The following is a 17,411-nucleotide window of genomic DNA, read 5'->3' as shown; positions in this document are numbered from 1 at the left end:
TGTACTACACTATCTTGATTACTGTAGCTTTGTGCTTTGTAGTAAGTCATGAAATGAGGTAGTGTGAGTCTTCCAACTTTATTCTTTTTTTTCCACCAAATATTTTAGTTTTTCTAGTTCCTCCCTCCCTCCTTCCCCTCCTCTCTCCATTCCTTACTTCCCTTTTATTACATTGGCTAGGATCTCCAGTGTGATGTGAATGAGAATGCTAAAAACTGAGAACCTTGCTTGTTCTGGAACTTAAAGGGAAAGCCTTCAGTCTCACTACTAAGTTTATGTTAGCTGTAGGTGTTTTGTAGATGCCATTTATAAAATTGAGGAAGTTGCCTTTTGTTCCTATTTCCTAAGACAATTTATCATGAATGGATACTGAATTTTGTCAAGTGCTTTTTCTCTCATCTATTGAGATGATTATAAGGTTTTTCTTCTTTGATCTGCTAATATGATGAATTTCACTGATTTTTTAATGTTGAACCAACCTTTTATATATTTCTCAATTCAATTTGCTAATATTAATTAAGGATTTTTTTTTTTTTTGCTTCTGTGGCCAGGAAGGATGTTGGTTTGTTGTTTTCTTTTCTTGCAGTATCTTTGCAGGGTAATGGAAGTCTCATTAAAAGACGTTGGAATGTGTTCCTTCCTCTTTTATTTTCTGAAAGAGTTTGTATAGAATGCTGTAAAATTTCCTTTGTGCTCTGCTTTAGCTGTATCCCACAAACTGTGATATGCTGGTTGAAAACAAGGATGGGGGTAGACTATATTGGTAGTATAAATAACATTTATCACATTAGACTTGAGCCAACTGCTTGTCCCTTTAGGCAGACAGAGTCCCTGAGTGAAGACAAATAATTCTTCCAAATCAGGCTGAAGAGTCTCTGAAGAGAACAAGACTGACCATTGCCACCAGGATAGCGCCAGTATCTGTTCCCGCTCCTAATGAGCTTATAATGTTTGTACAGTAGTGATTTCAGCAGAAGTATTTTGTTGACTTGAGGTTAGGTTCCAATTTTTATAAGACTGAAGGGTTGGGGTTAATAAATGTGAGGAAAATTCAAATATCATAAAAGACCTGCCATCCGATGCATATAAAGTAACAGCTGTCACTTTAAATTTTTGTCAGTGAGGTCAGGTTGGGGATGAAAATAATCTAGCAGTCAATCAGATGTAGAGCAATAACTGGACTGAGAAGAACACACGAGGGGTTTTGCCTTTTCTTATACTGCAGAGACAGTGGGAGAATGAAAATACAGCAGTGAGAATTGTGAAAGCATTCTGTGAAGACATTAGGTGATGGCTAGGGGGCACCAAAGTACGGTAACAAGATTAGCAGTAAAAGAAGAAAATCTGAGCTATCAGGAAATTAATCTTATTCCGCCATGTTGGGTGGAGGCTGTCTACTTTGTCATCATCTCTTTGATCTGAGGACCTCGGGTTGGCAGTCTTCCTCTGAAGATCATCTGCTCCTAGAGGATTGTTAAGACTCGAGCTTAAGATCTCCTGGAAAGGTCGATTTCATCAGGACTCAAAGGTATTGATAATTTTTCTCTGATATTAAAACACTTAAAATTTCTCTTACGATTTGTAAGTTTTTGTTCTTTTAGCCCTAGTTTTGGAAACTAAAGAGAGCTCTCAAAATACTTTTAAGTTAGTTAAAATTCAAATTACCAAACAAATTATTTCTATTTTTCTTCCTTTTATGATGTGAAGAAGCAAATCACAAGTTACCTTGTAACCATTACAGGGTACTCAAAAAACACTGAGTTGTAAAAGACACATTGGAAGTTTTAGTATTCTTAAATTGGGAAAGGCAAAAATAAAGATTGACAAGGAGACAAGATAGAAACATAGTAAGAAGTATCTAACTGCAGCTTTTACAAGTTGACAATGTAAAAACAGCAGCAATAAGTGACGATTATAAGAAACTTTAACACAAAGTTCCTTCTTTTTGAAAAAATTTCTTAAGAGTATGCCAAAAACACAGATTTCACAATATTTTTATCTTTAAGAAGAAATTGCTATCTGGGCACAAAATAAGTTGGGTCATTTTACAGAAAGAAAACTCTAATTTTAATTTGATTCTTATGTTCTATCACCCAAATAATGATTCACAGTGAAGGCTCTGTCTGCCTTTCATTAATGCAACTTTCTAAAGCCTTCCTAAATATTTGTTAAGACATATGTGAACATGTAATTAAAGTTTTAGTTCTGCTTTAAAATAGGATTACCTATTATATTGAATTTACCATCTTAGTAAAATGAACAGTTTCAATGATAAATGGTTAAACCATATTCCTTATCTGATGTGTATAAGATGTATTATTTTGTTACTATACTATAATATAGTCTCAACCATTTTATTAGTTACTGCCTTAACCAAAATAACTCATTTTATTTCCTCCAAACACAGAACTAGAATACATAAAACCAAAAAGTGTTTAAATTTTTTTCTCCATGTATGGCTGCACATTTTGTATCTTTTATAGATTTTAAGATTTTTCAAAAATAAATATTTTCCAAGGCATCTGCACTTACTCTTTAGTCATTCTATAATTTTAAAAATAGGAAACAAGCGTAAATTAAAACCATATTACGTGACCAGCATTTTGTATCTTTTTCTTAGAAATTGTCAAGGTATCCAAAGATTGTTTATTAATTTAGCTCAATTTAATATTAACCTAAGTTATTAACAAAGTTAACTATGGATTGGGAAACTGCAATTTAAGTGTACACATTAAGTCTTTATGGTTTGTAGCATAATAAGAATTACACATGACTAAATCAACTTGATCTAAAATGCAAGCGATTTAGAAAAGTTCAAATCATAAAAACATTAAATCCAAGTCTTATACAAACCAGTACTTTGCACTAAGATGATTTTTATGTGATGGTACATCAGTGAGAAGACCGAGAGCTGTTTTTAAACTAAAGTCATTCCAATTTGTTCAGAGGGATATGATCAGGAATATTACGTGAACTCTTTTCTAGTATAACTCTTTGTTTCTGATATACGATGAAACTCTGCATCCGTAAACCAAAAATTTATATTATGTCAAAAGTTTTAACTTTCCGGCTTTTTGAATCTGATAGCCTAGCATCTAATGCCATTACTCAAACTAACAATTAACTTTTTTCTCCTATATTAGTTTTAGCAAGAAAAAATTGAAAAGGCAATATGTGTAAAGCTTGAGACTTTAAAAAATTTTACTCGAATTTTATCTGGACTGGATGAATATGTGAGTAACAACAGATAAGTTTTTGATTAATTTTTAAAAAATAATTCCTAGGGAAAAGAGGTGGAGGAGGAGGGAGCCAGCTATAGGCAGATGAGATGGGAAAAGTTAACCTACTACCTGGTAATTATGTAATTCTGAAAAGTATAATTTTATATTTATAGAAAGAGTTGTAGGATTTATAGTACAACCTGTGTCCATTTGAAAGGTTTGTTTCTATCCTTCGTCCATTTGAAAGGTTTGTTTCTATCCTTCTGTCAGAGATAATCATCTTTTTGGCCTAAGGGAATCATTGGGATTTGGATGCTACAGTTTCCCTTGGGTCTCCTTTATGATCGCCTAGAGGCTTCTCGTTCTTCCTCTTTTGGGCTAGAATGGGAGAATTTTCCAGTGGTTTACAGTGTCAAGTTTTTGCATCTCCTAGACCCATCGATGGAAAGAACTGCTTGAATGAGGTCAAGAAAGTTTGGAGTATATGGGCCAGGACAGGACTTGGGAAGTCCTTACTGATGGCACAATGATCTGAATATAACCAGGATTAGAAGTTGACATATTAGGGACTTCTTCATATAGAGGTTGCAATTTTAAGGGACTCTGAATTATGGATCATTCCAAAGATGGAAAAGGAGAGAAAAGAAAGGCAAGATAAAAAACTGGAAAGTGCAGAACAGGGTTTAGGTGAATCCACAAGTGAGGCAGATTTTTAATTTTTTTACATTTTATTGGTCTAGGGAAAGAGTCTTTTAGGGAAATTTTAGAATCTGGACTGTATTTAGAAGCCTCTCCTACCAATTTTTAGCTGTATTTTAAAGTAACTTTATACTCACAAAGAATTGCAAAAAATAGGACCGAGAATTCCTGTGTATCTTCACCCAGAATTCCTCAGATGGCCCAGTGGTAAGACCTTATATAACCATAGTTCCTTATCAAAAACAAGAAGTTGACAGTGGTACAGTGCTTTTAACTAACTACAGACTTATTCAATTTTTACCAAGTTTTACATGCATTCTTTTTTTAAAAATGTATAGTTCTGTGACATTTTATCACATATATAGATTCCTATACCTACCACAACAATCAGGATATACAACTTTCCCATCGCCACAAAGAAATTCTCTCATGCTAACGTTTTCATAATCATACCTTCTCCATAGTTGTAACCACTGGCAACCACTGATCTGTTCTTTCTCACTATAATTTTGTCATTTCAGAATGGAAATTTATAATTTCTATAAATGGAATCATACAGTGTATAACCTTTTGAAATTGGCTCTTTTTACTCAGGATAATAACCTTGAGATCCTTTCAATGTATTGCAGGTATCAATAGTTCCTTCCTTTTTATTGATGAGTAGTATTCCTTTTTATTGATGAGTAGTATTCCATTGTATGGATGTACCACAGTTGATCCATTCACTTTTTGTAGGACATTTTGATTGTTTCCAGAGTTCAGATTATGAATAAAGCTGCTATAAACATTCATGTACAGATTTTTGTGTGGACAGATTTTTGTGTTTTCATTTCTCTAGGATAAATACCCAGGAGTATGATTGCTGATTCTTATGGTAAGTCTATGTTTAACTTAATAAGAAACTGCCAAACTTTTTTCCAAAGTAGATGTATCATTTCATATTCCCACCAGCAATGTATGAGAGATCCAGTTGCTCTATATCCTCGGTAGCAGTTGGTATTGTGGATTTTTTCATGCCATTCTAGTAGGTTTCTAATTGAATTTTTTGTTTTCTACTCTTGTATTTAGAGAATTCCTTATATATTATGAAAATAGGTCTCACTTGAGAACTGTGAATTACCGATGTATCTCCTAGTTCATATCTTGTATTTTCATCCTCTTAACAGGGTCTTTCTCATAGCAAAAGGATTTGGTATTGATAAAAAACAATTTGTTGGTATTTTTCTTTTATGATCATGATTTTGGTGTCATGGCTAAGAACTGTGCCTAACCCATACGATTCTTTCCTATGTTGTCTTTTAAAAGATGCATGATTTCACTTTTCACATTTATATCTATGATCCATCTTGAGTTAATTTTTGTGTCAGATGTGAGGTTTATGTTGAAGCCTAAAAATGTACGGTTATTCTAACACCATTTATTGAAAAGCCATTTTTTTCTCCTTTGACTTGCTTTTGCCCTTTTGTCAAAATCTGTACTTGGTGGGTTATTTCTGGTACTCTTTTCTCTTCTGTCCCTCTACGAATACTACATTGTCTTTTTTTTATATATATAAATTTTAAAATTATTTATTTAGTTGCACCGGATCTTAGTTGCAGCACATGGGCTCCTTAGTTGTGGCATGCGAACTCTTAGTTGCAGCATGCATGTGGGATCTAGTTCCCTGGCCAGGGATTGAATCCGGGCCCCCTGCATTGGGAGCGTGGAGTCTTAACCACTGCGCCACCAGGGAAGTCCCCCTCTTTCTGAAATTTTTTGTTTTGTTTTGTTTTTATATTTCCATATAAATTTAGAAAGCTTCTCTATGTCTACAAAAAATGCTTCTGAGATTTTGATAAAAATTGCATTAAGCCTGTAGATCAATTGGGGGAGACTTGACATCTTTAATGTGTTAAGTCATTTTTCAATCCATAAACACAGTAGATTTCTCTATTTAGGTCTTTAAAAATATATTCATCAGAGTCTTGTAATTTTCTTCATGCTAATCCTGTGCATCTTTTGTTGGATTTAGACTGTAGCATTTCTCTTTTTTTTGTGGAGCAATTATAAGTGGTTTTGTGTTTTTAATTTCATTTTTGATATGTTTGTTGCTAGTATATAGAAATTCAATTGATTTTTGTATGTGAATCTTGTATCTTGCAAACCTGTAAAACTCAATTTTAAGTGCTTTCCTCTCTTCTGTTTCCTGGAAGAAATGGTGTAAAATTGCTGTTATGTATTCTTTCAGTGTTTGATACAGTTAAGCAATGAAACCATCTGGCCCAGAGATTTCTTTATCAAAAGGTTTTATATTGTGGATTCAATTTCTTTAGTATTTACAAAACTATTTAGGTTATCTATTTCATTTGGGGTGAGTTTGGAGAGTTGTAGCTTTTGAGGAATTTGTTGATTTTATCCAAGTTGTCGAATTTATGGGCATAGAGTTGTTTTCCCTTATTATCTTTTTAATGTCTGCTGAGTCTGTAGTGATATTTTTTCTTTCATTCATGAGGTTGGTAATTTGTCTCATCTCTTTCTTGTAGATAGAAAAATACCTTATCTATTGGGTCAGTTTCTTTTAAATCGTGTATAGACTACTTACATTTAATGTAATTTTTGTATGTTAGGATTTAAGTCTGCTAGTTTGTATTCTCTTTGTTCTTTTTGTTTTTCATTGATCTTTCCTACCTTCTTATGAGTTACTTGAACATTTTTTTAGTATTCCATTTAAATTTATTTACAGTGTTAATAAGTGTATCTCTTTGTATAATTTTTAGGTAGTTATTTTACATTTGCATAAATAACTTATATGTAGCAGTCTACCAGTATCCGCATTATGCCACTTCAAATGGAATGTGGAAACAGACCATTGGATAGTTGGGATTTTGTTTCCTTTTTGTGCTAAAGTGCCTGTCAGATGAACAGCATTGCTCATGTCAGATTTCTCCAAAGTGACCATTGCAATACCTAATTGTCCTTGATGAAATTATGCAACTTGGAAGGATGTGTACATGATTTAGCAATGTAGCAGGTATCATGAAGGAAAAGATATTTGGCCTGAAGGCAATGCACATTTAGACTGAAAAGTTCTCATGAGGATTATTGCATTGATTATGTGCTTGTGCAACTGCGTGTCTCCAGAATCTGGTCAAGGACCAGATTGCCAACTGAGGGCTGGTTTTAAAAAAGGAAAAGAACTAAGCAGATCTAGGAAGACACAACTATAGAAAGTAAGTCTTAAAATATCTTGAAAGGTGACTGTTGTGGGTTGAATTGTCTGCCAGAAAGTTATGTTGAAGTCTAAACCCCAAGGTACCTGTGAATGTGAGATTATTTGGAAATAGGGTGAAGTTAAGATGGGGTCATACTGGGTTAAGATGGGCCAGAAATCCAATGCCTGGTGTCTTTATAAGGAGAGGGAGATTTGGAGACACACGAAGAGGGAAGTAGGCCATGTAATGACAGAGGCAGAGATTGGAGGGCTGCAGCTATAAGCTAAGGAAGACCAAAGATTGCAGCAACCACCAGAAGCTAGGAAGGATTCAAGTAATACAGTGACCCAAGGCAGAGTTTGTTCTAAGGATGCAGGGCTGATGAGAAGAAATGTTCTGAACTTAGCAGCCATCAGAACCAGCCTCACTGACAATTTATCTGGTCTGTGTCCCTCACTCTATAGGCTTTTCTCTTATAGAGGAGTAATTGTCAAGAAAGTGGGGACACAGTTTTTGAGGCACTAGCCTGCTGTGTTCCCCCCTTTGCCTGGCAAAGAATAAAGCCACCCTTTCTTTATCCTCCAAGAAAAAAAAAAAAAGAAAGTGCACAACTGGGCAGATAATAGGAATGCTGAGTTAAATGCTTAGCAGCCAAATTTTACCAAGGAGCAGTACAAGATGATCAGAATTCAAAAGTCCCAAGAATCAAATATAAGGCTAACTTTGAAGAGCTCAACAAATTATTTGGAACTCACATTCAGCTGCAGTTGTCTTGGCAAGGACGGCCTTGAGACTGGAGATTCAAGGAGTTTGAGATTTCCACACTATTTCTAAGTCAAGCATGGTTTGTGTCAGGGAAGGGTCTAATACAGATCTCAGGAAGCTCCACTGTTGTCAAAGCTCACCAGCCAGACCACCATGAACAGAACTGAGGTCAAAGTGAGGTTTCTTTAGCTAGGTGAGGACCTCAGGGGCATCCTTGTAAGAGGTTTTGGACTTGTGATTCAAGGAAGGGTTAACAAAAGTGGAGGCTGGTAGTGATTTGGGTGCTGTCAGGAGCTTGGGGCTATTCAGTGATTGTGTACCTTGGTAATTTTATCTAGGAGGCAGTACATTTAAAGCTGAGCTAGAGTTACTGCTGGCAAAAAAAAAAAAAAAAAAGTCATGTCAGAAGCAGGAGGTATATAATTACTTTTGTGGCGCACGGTGTCTTTGTCTGTCTCTTGTTTGAGACATGCTCCCTGAGTGGTTGTGCTCTGTCTCAGTCCACTGTGTTCACAAAGCTGACTTTTCTGATCCTTGTTGACATATTGTGACCATTGTTTATATTTAGATGGGACTGTGCAGCCTTTTTATTAGTAGCCAAGGCTCTGTTTCCTTTTCTAGGGGCCTGGCCTGGAGACAGCATTTATCACTTCTGCCTACATTCCATTGGTTAGGACACAGTCATGTGGCTACACCTAAGAGGCCAGGAAGTAGATTTTAGCTGTGTGCCAGAAGGAAATGTGAATTAAGTTTAGTAATTACATAACACTCTCTTTTTGTTGTTGTTGTTCTTCTTTTAAAACAATGTTTTCTCTCTTTATCCCCATTCCCACTCCCATAAGACATACACCTTATTATTTATATGTGTCCTTCAGATCTACCTTCTATATATTTAGATTCTATAGATTTTTATGAATCTTTGAAAGATGCATAGGATTGCTTTGAGTGCATTCTTAAAATGTAAATAAATGTACATTGTATATCATTCAATGATTATTATTGAAAATTAATGATTATTAATTTTTTACTGTGTGTTTTTGAGATCTATGCTGCTACATAAAAATCTAATTTATATCTCCTGATTGCTTCAAAATATTACATTTTATTCATATTCATTTGACATTTTACTTATCGTTTCACCAAGTACAAAAAGTCAAAAGCTTTACTAATTTAATTTGTCATATTTATCCTTCCAGTTATAAAGCACCTCTTAGTGCCTTAAGATAATGACAATCATTTTATTCACAGATCTGCAGTTTGGACTAGGACTGTCAGAGACAGCTCATCTCTGCTCCATGCAGTATTAGCTAGTGTTGGCAGTTTCTCAACTGGTTGGGGCTGGAGTCAACTGAATGCTCAGTCACATTTGGTGGTTGATGTTGGCTCTTTGCCGGAGCACCTACACACAGCATGTCCACGTAGCTGCTTGGCTTCCTCACAGTGTGGTGGCTTGGTTCCAGGGGCAGTTGTCCCAAGAGAGCAAGGCAGAAGTGCATGAGTTTCTTGTGAACTTGTCTCAAAGTCACATAGAGTCACTTCCACTGTATGTTCTTGGTCGAGGAGGACACAGAGGTCTTCCTAGGTTCACAGGGAGAAGACGTAGACCCCACTACCCAATAGAAGAAACGTCAATGTTACACAGAACAACAACAACAAAAAAGGCACGTGGAATGGGATATATTGTAATATCCATCTTTGGGAAAGACAATCTGCCACATTGGTGAAAATTAAGAATCTGATTTGGATATAAAACATGATTTTGAGACTAATTAGCAATGATTTTAACTGTAAAAATACAACTTTTTAATAGTCCAAATACACTCTTTCCTTTTGGACCAAGTACTAGACTGTGGCCAACAAACTCTTGCTCCCTGTATCCCTAGACTTTTTCTCTAAAGTTATCAATATCTTTCCCCCCAGTCCTTGTTTTTTATGTGATCAGTGTAACAGATGAGATCAACCACTTCCTAGAACATTATTACAAAACCTATGCACACCTTGGGTGTCATAAAGAGAAAGTGATTTTTTTTTCCTTCAGAAAATACATCTTATGAGAAAGAAATAGTAACTAGTTCTCAGGCTCTTTCTCCTTTTGTTTTGTGCTGCTGACCAGAGGATCTTTTATGTACTGGATATTCTGATTCGATTCGATGCCCTCAATACACAGTGTGACTATTCTGAAAGCTTATTGTTTCCATCACTAGAAAGTAGATCCATAATTTTTGTGGTTCTCCTGCTTTTTTCTCCAACCTGTTCTCTCCTGAGACTCCATTAAACATGATGGTGCTTGAGGAAAGCACTGCCAAAATAGCTCTCTGCTTTTCTTAAGGTGACAGGATGTGAGGAGAATGGGGAAGTGTTCTAGCAATCAGTAGGTCTAGGAGAGGTTGTAGTTGAGTTCACCTAGGCCTATCAAGTCTTGATTTCTATACATCATTTTAGCCATATCCCTCAAAATCCAGAAAGACTGTAGCCAGGTAGATGATAATGCATAGCATAGCAGTGTTTCCCCTTTAGATAAAGTATTCACCAAAGCAGAAAATCACAGGTAAAACAGTAAGGTGGGCCAATCAAGTCCATCCCTCTTTCTTCTTGAATCTCTAGGCCAAGATGAGACGGGTCTTGGGCTTTTGTTTTCCCTCATTTGTTTGTTTAGTGGAAATTTTCAAATGTATACAAAAGTAATGAGAACAGAATAGTGAACTCCCATGTACCCATCCCCTAACTTCAGCAATTATCAGCTCAAGGCCAATCCTGCAATGTGGTTCTCCACCTTCCTTCCCCAAGTGTATTTTAAATGCATTATTTTAAAGCAAAACCTTGATACAGTTTCATCTTTAAGTACTCAATATGTATGTGTAAAAGATAGAGACTCTTTATAACCACAATAACATTATCACACATTAAAAAATAAGCAATTCTGGAGGCTGTTGAAACATGCAAAAGGTGTATTTGTAATTGAAGAGCATGAAACAAAGTTACATAACATGAAAAAGGAAGTTTTAATCTCCAAAGTCCTGGAAAAGGTTCCAGTTCAGCAGATCTGTCTGATGTTGAGAGCTACACCCTGTCTTCTGTCCTTCTGATAAATCCCCTCCTTTTGTGATAAGACTGATTTGTTAGACTTTCATGATTTACACTTGGAACTGTCACGACAGTCCTCCTGCTATGTAGATACCTTAATGTTACTCTTTATTTCTCTCCATACTCTGATTTCTCACACTACTCAATTTAGTTACAATAATAATGCCATCAGCTCCCATTTATTGAATGCCTATCACGTGCCAGACACTCTACCAAGTACTTGACATTTAAACCTCACAACAACCCATTGAGGATGGTAATTTCCCTGTTTTGTAGAGGAAGAAATAAGAATTTACATGGATTAGGACATTTGCTCAGGTTACACAGTTAATAAGTATGAAATCAAAATCCTACCCAGATCTTTCTAATCCGCAGTCTGTTTTCCCACTCTGCCACGCTGGACCTGACAGGCATGATTTTTGTTTCCTAAAAAGCCAACACAGTTCTGTAGCATCAAGCTGTGAGTTGTTCATCAAACCATTTCCTCCTATTGCTAGGCACATGACTAGACTCCTTCACTGCAGTTAGGCTTGGCCACATGGTTGAGTTCTACCTATGAAAGGTGAACAGAAGAGTTATGCCCTATTTCTTGGCCAGGCCCAATAAAATTTCCCATTTGCTGTCCTCTATGCTCTGCTTCTGCTGTTTAGTTTATGTTGCCTAAAGTGACCTTGGAAACCACATGTTGACAATGGCAAAAACCGACAGCCTGGGTCCCTGACAGAGGCCCCTGCCACCAATCTCAAATCTCCTTGGAACTGTTTATATGAGCAGGAGATAAACTTCTGTTGTATTTAAGCCATTATGTATTTAGGGGTCTCTTTATTACAGTAGTTAGCCTTCCTTAATTTTTACGTACTATTTCAATTATGCTTTCCTGAGTAACAAACCACCTCAAAATTTTAGTGGCTTAAAACCACAGTCTTAACTCACGATTCTGTGAATCAGAAACTTAGGCTCTTGCCTATACTTGTTCGTGCAGCTACAATCAGCAGGTGGGTCAGCTGGGGGCTGACTGGTCTAGCATTGCCTGACTCACATGCCTGGAGATAAGAGTGGCTGCTGGCTGGACCACGTGTCTCCAGCAGGTTTGCCTGGGGTTATTCACGTGGTAGTGGAAGTGTTCCTCTGCAGCAAGAGCGGGCAAGCCCCGATCTGCAAGTACTTTTCAGGCTTCTGCTTGCGTGTGTTTGCCAGTGTACCATTATCCAATGCAAGTCACAGAGGTAGAGGGAAATGTAATTTATTAGGGAGCATTTACTGCAGCACTCTCCCATATATACTAACAGTACTAATGCACAAATTAGGCAAATTGTTCACATATGTACAACAGCTCAGTCGCATATTTGACAGTAGAGTGCAGTTTTGGGTTTTTTTTCTATTTATTTTTGGCTGTGTTGGGTCTTCGTTGCTGTGCGCGGGCTTTCTCTAGTTGCGGCGAGTGGGGGCTGCTCTTCGTTGCGGTGCACGGGCTTCTCATTGCTGTGGCTTCTCTTGTTGAGGAGCACGGGCTGTAGGCACGCGGGCTTCAGTAGTTGTGGCACGTGGGCTCAGTAGTTGTGGCTTGCGGGCTCTAGAGCTCAGGCTCAGTAGTTGTGGCACACAGGCTTAGTTGCTCCATGGCATGTGAGATCTTCCCGGGCCAGGGCACGAACCCGTGTCCCCTGCATTGGCAGGCAGATTCTTAACCACTGTGCCACCAGGGAAGCCCTAGAGTGCAGCTTTAAGTCTGTTTTCATAACCCCTGAATCAAGTTGTAATATCGGGGTTGGTTTTAATAAAAATTATATTGATTTTGTTTTAAAATTACATTTCAGGTTTATGTATAAAAAGTGACATATTTGGGGCTTCCCTGGTGGCGCAGTGGTTGCGCGTCCGCCTGCCGATGCGGGGGAACCGGGTTCGCGCCCCGGTCTGGGAGGATCCCACATGCTGCGGAGCGGCTGGGCCCGTGAGCCATGGCCGCTGAGCTTGTGCTCCGCAACGGGAGAGGCCACAACAGAGGGAGGCCCGCATACAACAACAACAAAAAAAAAAAAAAAAAAAAAAAGTGACATATTTACCAATACATGATAAATTCATAGCATTGGCACTATAACAGTGATGTTGTAGCTTATGGCCTAAATTTACCTGAGGTTTAATGAATCCAATTTATCAAGATCCTATGGATTTCTAGCCAAATCCATACTTTAAAACAATCTTTAAAGGGCTAAACTTAGATTCACCCTTATTTAGAGTAACTTGTAAGAAAATGATTAAGTTCTAAGTTCAGTACTTCTTCACTTTCCTTAACTTTTCCTTTATTAGGCTACACTGAACCACCTGTAAGGGCAGAATGCTTTCCTCCACTGCTCAGGGCAAAGTACTCTGCAGTGCCTTACCTCCACAATGCTATTGATATGGTGGTTAAAGGCCTGAGTTCTGGAGCCAGAATGCCCAGGTTCACATCCTGTCATTTCTGCTTGTTGTGTGACCCTGAGCAAGTTAACTACTCAGTGCCTCAGTTTCTTCACCTATAAAATGGGAATAATTACCACAACCTAACTCCTAGGGCTGTTATGAGGATTAAATGAGATAAAGTATCTAGAAAAGCCCTTAGTTCAGAGCCTAACCCTGATTTTCTTTTCTTACTGATTTTCTTTTCTTTTAAATTTCAGCTTTCTTGCGGTATAATTGACAATTTTATTTTTAATTACTCTTCAGACCTATATATGAGAATGAAATATTTACAAATACATCATAAACTTAGGTTTGTAGGAGATTGCCTATTTTCTTAGGAGATGCATGCTAAAATATTGAGATAAAGTCTCATTTGAAAGTTGTATAGCAACTTTCAAATGCTATACAAAAAGAAAAAATATGTGGAAAATATAGAACGTTAAATATGGTGCCATGTTAATACATGTAGGATATGAATGTTCATTGTATTATGTCAAGTTTTCTGTAGGTTTGAAATCTTTTGTAATAAAACTTGGAGGGAGGATGGAAACACTTTCCCCAGTTCTCTCAGTGTCTCATTTTTCTTTTCATTTCTTCTTCCTCCCTCTCTGTTATCTCCCCCAGATTGTCTCTCACATCTCTCCCACTCAGGGCCCCTTGTCTCTCCTCATCTACAGGTTATCTCTTTATTATGTACTTGTTAATAGCCACAGCTTAGCGTAAGTGGTTAAACATACAAACTCTGGAGCCAGACTGTCTGTTAGAATATCTGCCATCTCACTTATTGTGTGACCTTGGGCAAGTTACTTTAAACTCTCTGTAGCTCAGTTTCCTCCTATGGTTATCGTTAAGGAGTAAAGAAACAATGAGTATCTATAAACGATTAGAAGAGGGTCTGGTATATTGTCAGCCTCTGTAGGAATTTGCCATAATGATAATAATAATCTCTTGGTGTCCCTCATGTCTTTCCTTCTGTTCAGTGGTGATAGGCCCTGGAGCCTTCCTCCTGAGGAGAGGGAATTGGGAGAAGACTGCAAATGCTTCTTACTTAATACCTTTTTTTTTTCCTGAACACAAAAGGAATTGAAGTGTGCAAAAATCCTCCTGAAAAATGTTTCCACGTTTAGAATAAATATGTTTAACTCTGTTTTTGCTTTCTGATTTCCCGAAGAGATAATTATTTAACAGTAAAATCTTGCATTAACGCTGGATGTTGGTAGTGGCATCAACACCTTACCCCTAGCCTCACAGGCCCATCTAGTCTGCACTGTCTTCTCCTCTCTTACTCTTGAAATGGCACAGCCCTTCTTCCTGTACGACGGTCAGTCTCTCACCTGTGCTGGAGATCCCAGCCTCCTCACCTTCTGAGGAACCTTGCATTCTCATTTACTCCTTCTCTCTTCTGTACTCACCTCTCCCTCCCAATTACGTCTTTTCCATGAACATTTAGCTCCTTCTCATCTTACGTTGGACAAGGGAACCCTCCCTAGATTCCATATCCCCTTTGAGCTACTGTCTTATATTTTCTGCTTCACATGATATTTCTTGAAAGAGATTCTCATTTTCCAGTTACTTCTCAGCCCACTCCAGTGGCTTCCCTGCTGTCAATTTAACAAAACAGCTGTTACTAAGGTGACCCATAAACTGTATGTCACTAAATCCTCGGGCATTTTTCAGGACTAACCTTATTACTTTGACTTAAAAAAACATTCAACAGTTTGACTGTAATCTCCTTATTGAAACCTCTTTATTCACCATTGGCTATTTGTTGTTCTGTGAATAATAAAGTACTGTGTCTCTGACCCAGGAGTCTCAGGTCTCACGCTAGCATCCATGAAACAGTGTCTGACTTATTAAATAACTTGTGAGTGGGCTAAAATACAATCCCAGACTTGACACTAACCATCGTATTCCTAGCAGCCCCACAGTGCCTGGCATGAAGTAGGTGTTCAGTATTTATTTGCGAGATGGCTGGATGGACGGATGGACTTTCTCGGCTCTGCCAAGACATTGCAGGGATAAGACCTTTCAGAAGAGCCAACCAGGTTCTGGGATTGTGAGGGAGACAGCTGAGAGAACGTGAACTTTAATTTGATCTGAGGCTTCTCGGGGTTTATGTGTCTAATTGGAGAGTATTTTGATCAGCCAGCTTCTCTTCTGAAATGTAAACCATCTGACAGAGGTAATCCTATTAGTTCCATTTTATTCTGAATTAGTTGAGTTGGTGTAATGTTCTAATATTTAGCTGAGTGTAGCGGTGGTGCGTGGGGAGGGCTGATGTGGGAGGTCGGCAGCCTGCGGCGGGCAGAGGCCTGGGTTCTCTTTCGAAGGGGGAATCCTGGATATTCCTGGGTTTCTTAGAGAGTGTGTGCAGGTGGGGGAACCAGGAAGTGAGAGAGAGAAGTGGGATAACAGCAAAGGCACACTTGGTCAGCCTCAAGATCTGCCCGAAGCCTGCTGGCGATGGCTGTGGACACACCATAGAAATTCATCTCTGAAGCTGCTGGTGCCAGAGTGCTTCAGACTCTAACTGTCCCTGTAAGGATGGACTGTTCCCCTTTTACAAACAGCATTTTTTAACGTAACCTAAGCAAAGTTTTACATAGAATAAAATTGTTTTCAGGACAGATACAAGAGTGAAAAGAATGCATGAGAGTATTAAATGTACAACTATTAAGATTTCTTGAATTAGAAACTGAATAATTGTGTAGAAAGGCAAACAGCCTTTAGGGTGACAGAGGGGTTCTTGGAGTTGACAAGGGTGACAAGAATTATCTAGGGTTTGACTCTCAACAGGAGGGATATCACCCTAAGGGGGTAAAAATTGGTTCTTGGGGGACAAAAAAGAGCTTAGTAATTCAACGGCCTGCATGGCCAGGGTACCTAAACAGAAATACAGTATATTTGTGGTATTAGAATTTCATGGTGGCAAAGGGCATCAGGTAAAAATGTCTTAAAAGTCTCCTTACAGGGCGATAACAAAAAAAAAAGTTGAGAAACACTGGACCTGTTGATTCAAATGGAAGGATTTTGTTGACCACCAGTGGGACCCCCTGGGAAGACGAACTGGAAATGTGTGTTGACTCAGCAGAAGGAAAAAGATCTCACATGTTGTCTAGTGAGTATCCACTGGGAGATCTAAAAGCAGCGGTGAGCAGCTGGGCCATCCCCCAGAGCTGCTCGGTAGGTGATGAGCTTCTGGCTCCATAAGATTCAGTCCCCCGGAGGCCAGGCTGATGGCCCCAGACACACACAGCCAGTTCCTGGACATGGCAATAGGACGGTATGATTTGGGTGGGAGTTCGGATTCCAGTAGTTAAACCACCCACCTTCCACCCTCCCGATTTGTTTTGTTGTGTTCTGTTCTTAGCTACCTCCCTCCCTACTCTTCTCTCCTGCTAGCTCTCAAGACTCCCATTATTCATTTCTGCTGCAGGCACGGGGATCCGTAGCAACGTTGAATGAAAAGAAAGACACAGAGAACCATATGCTGACATCAAAGAAAGAGATGACCTTCAGCCATAGGATTTTAGTGTGGAAAGCCAGACAACACACTCTAACATCTGTGAAATCAGATTAAAATGCAAGTAGACTTTTAGCTTTCCTAATCCCTGCTTCTGAATAGGACCTGGACATGCAGGTCCTTAACAAATAAACATGAAGACAATGTCAGGTATAGGGAATGGTTAGTTCTTACCCCACAGGTATTTGGCCTTGGAAATGGCTTCTGGTCTCTCAGCTGCTTAAAAGTCTAGACTTTGCTATCAGTTCGAAAATGGCAGTGTCGTTTCAGAGGGGCTCCTAAGTGTGGGAAGGATGGCCTAGCACAGTCTCCTCTTTTGCCCTATCCCTGATGCTCATTAAGGTCATGCTAGAAGGGAAAGGTCTGATTAGATAACCATCGTTGCTACTTCTGGAGCTCTACTACATGTCAGGCACTGTTTTAAGTGCTTTACATATATTAATTACTTCTCATAATCAAACAACCCTGCAAAGGGAGCACTATTATTAC

The 17,411-nt window shown here is 38.3% G+C and overlaps 1 long non-coding RNA gene across 1 annotated transcript; it reads left to right on the top strand.

Annotated features, from left to right (window-relative positions):
* The first annotated feature begins 1,308 nt into the window (after positions 1-1,308).
* Positions 1,309-16,982, top strand: LOC102982816 (uncharacterized). The gene is made up of 5 exons (XR_008617368.1): positions 1,309-1,528; positions 3,144-3,233; positions 4,759-4,794; positions 15,317-16,517; positions 16,836-16,982. It is a non-coding gene; the product is annotated as an uncharacterized lncRNA (long non-coding RNA).
* Positions 16,983-17,411: the final 429 nt, after the last annotated feature.

The sequence above is a fragment of the Physeter macrocephalus genome, chromosome 5, assembly GCF_002837175.3.
Source record: "Physeter macrocephalus isolate SW-GA chromosome 5, ASM283717v5, whole genome shotgun sequence".
In the NCBI taxonomy this organism is placed as follows: Eukaryota; Metazoa; Chordata; class Mammalia; order Artiodactyla; family Physeteridae; genus Physeter; species Physeter macrocephalus.
This window is presented reverse-complemented; position numbering and strand designations above follow the sequence as displayed.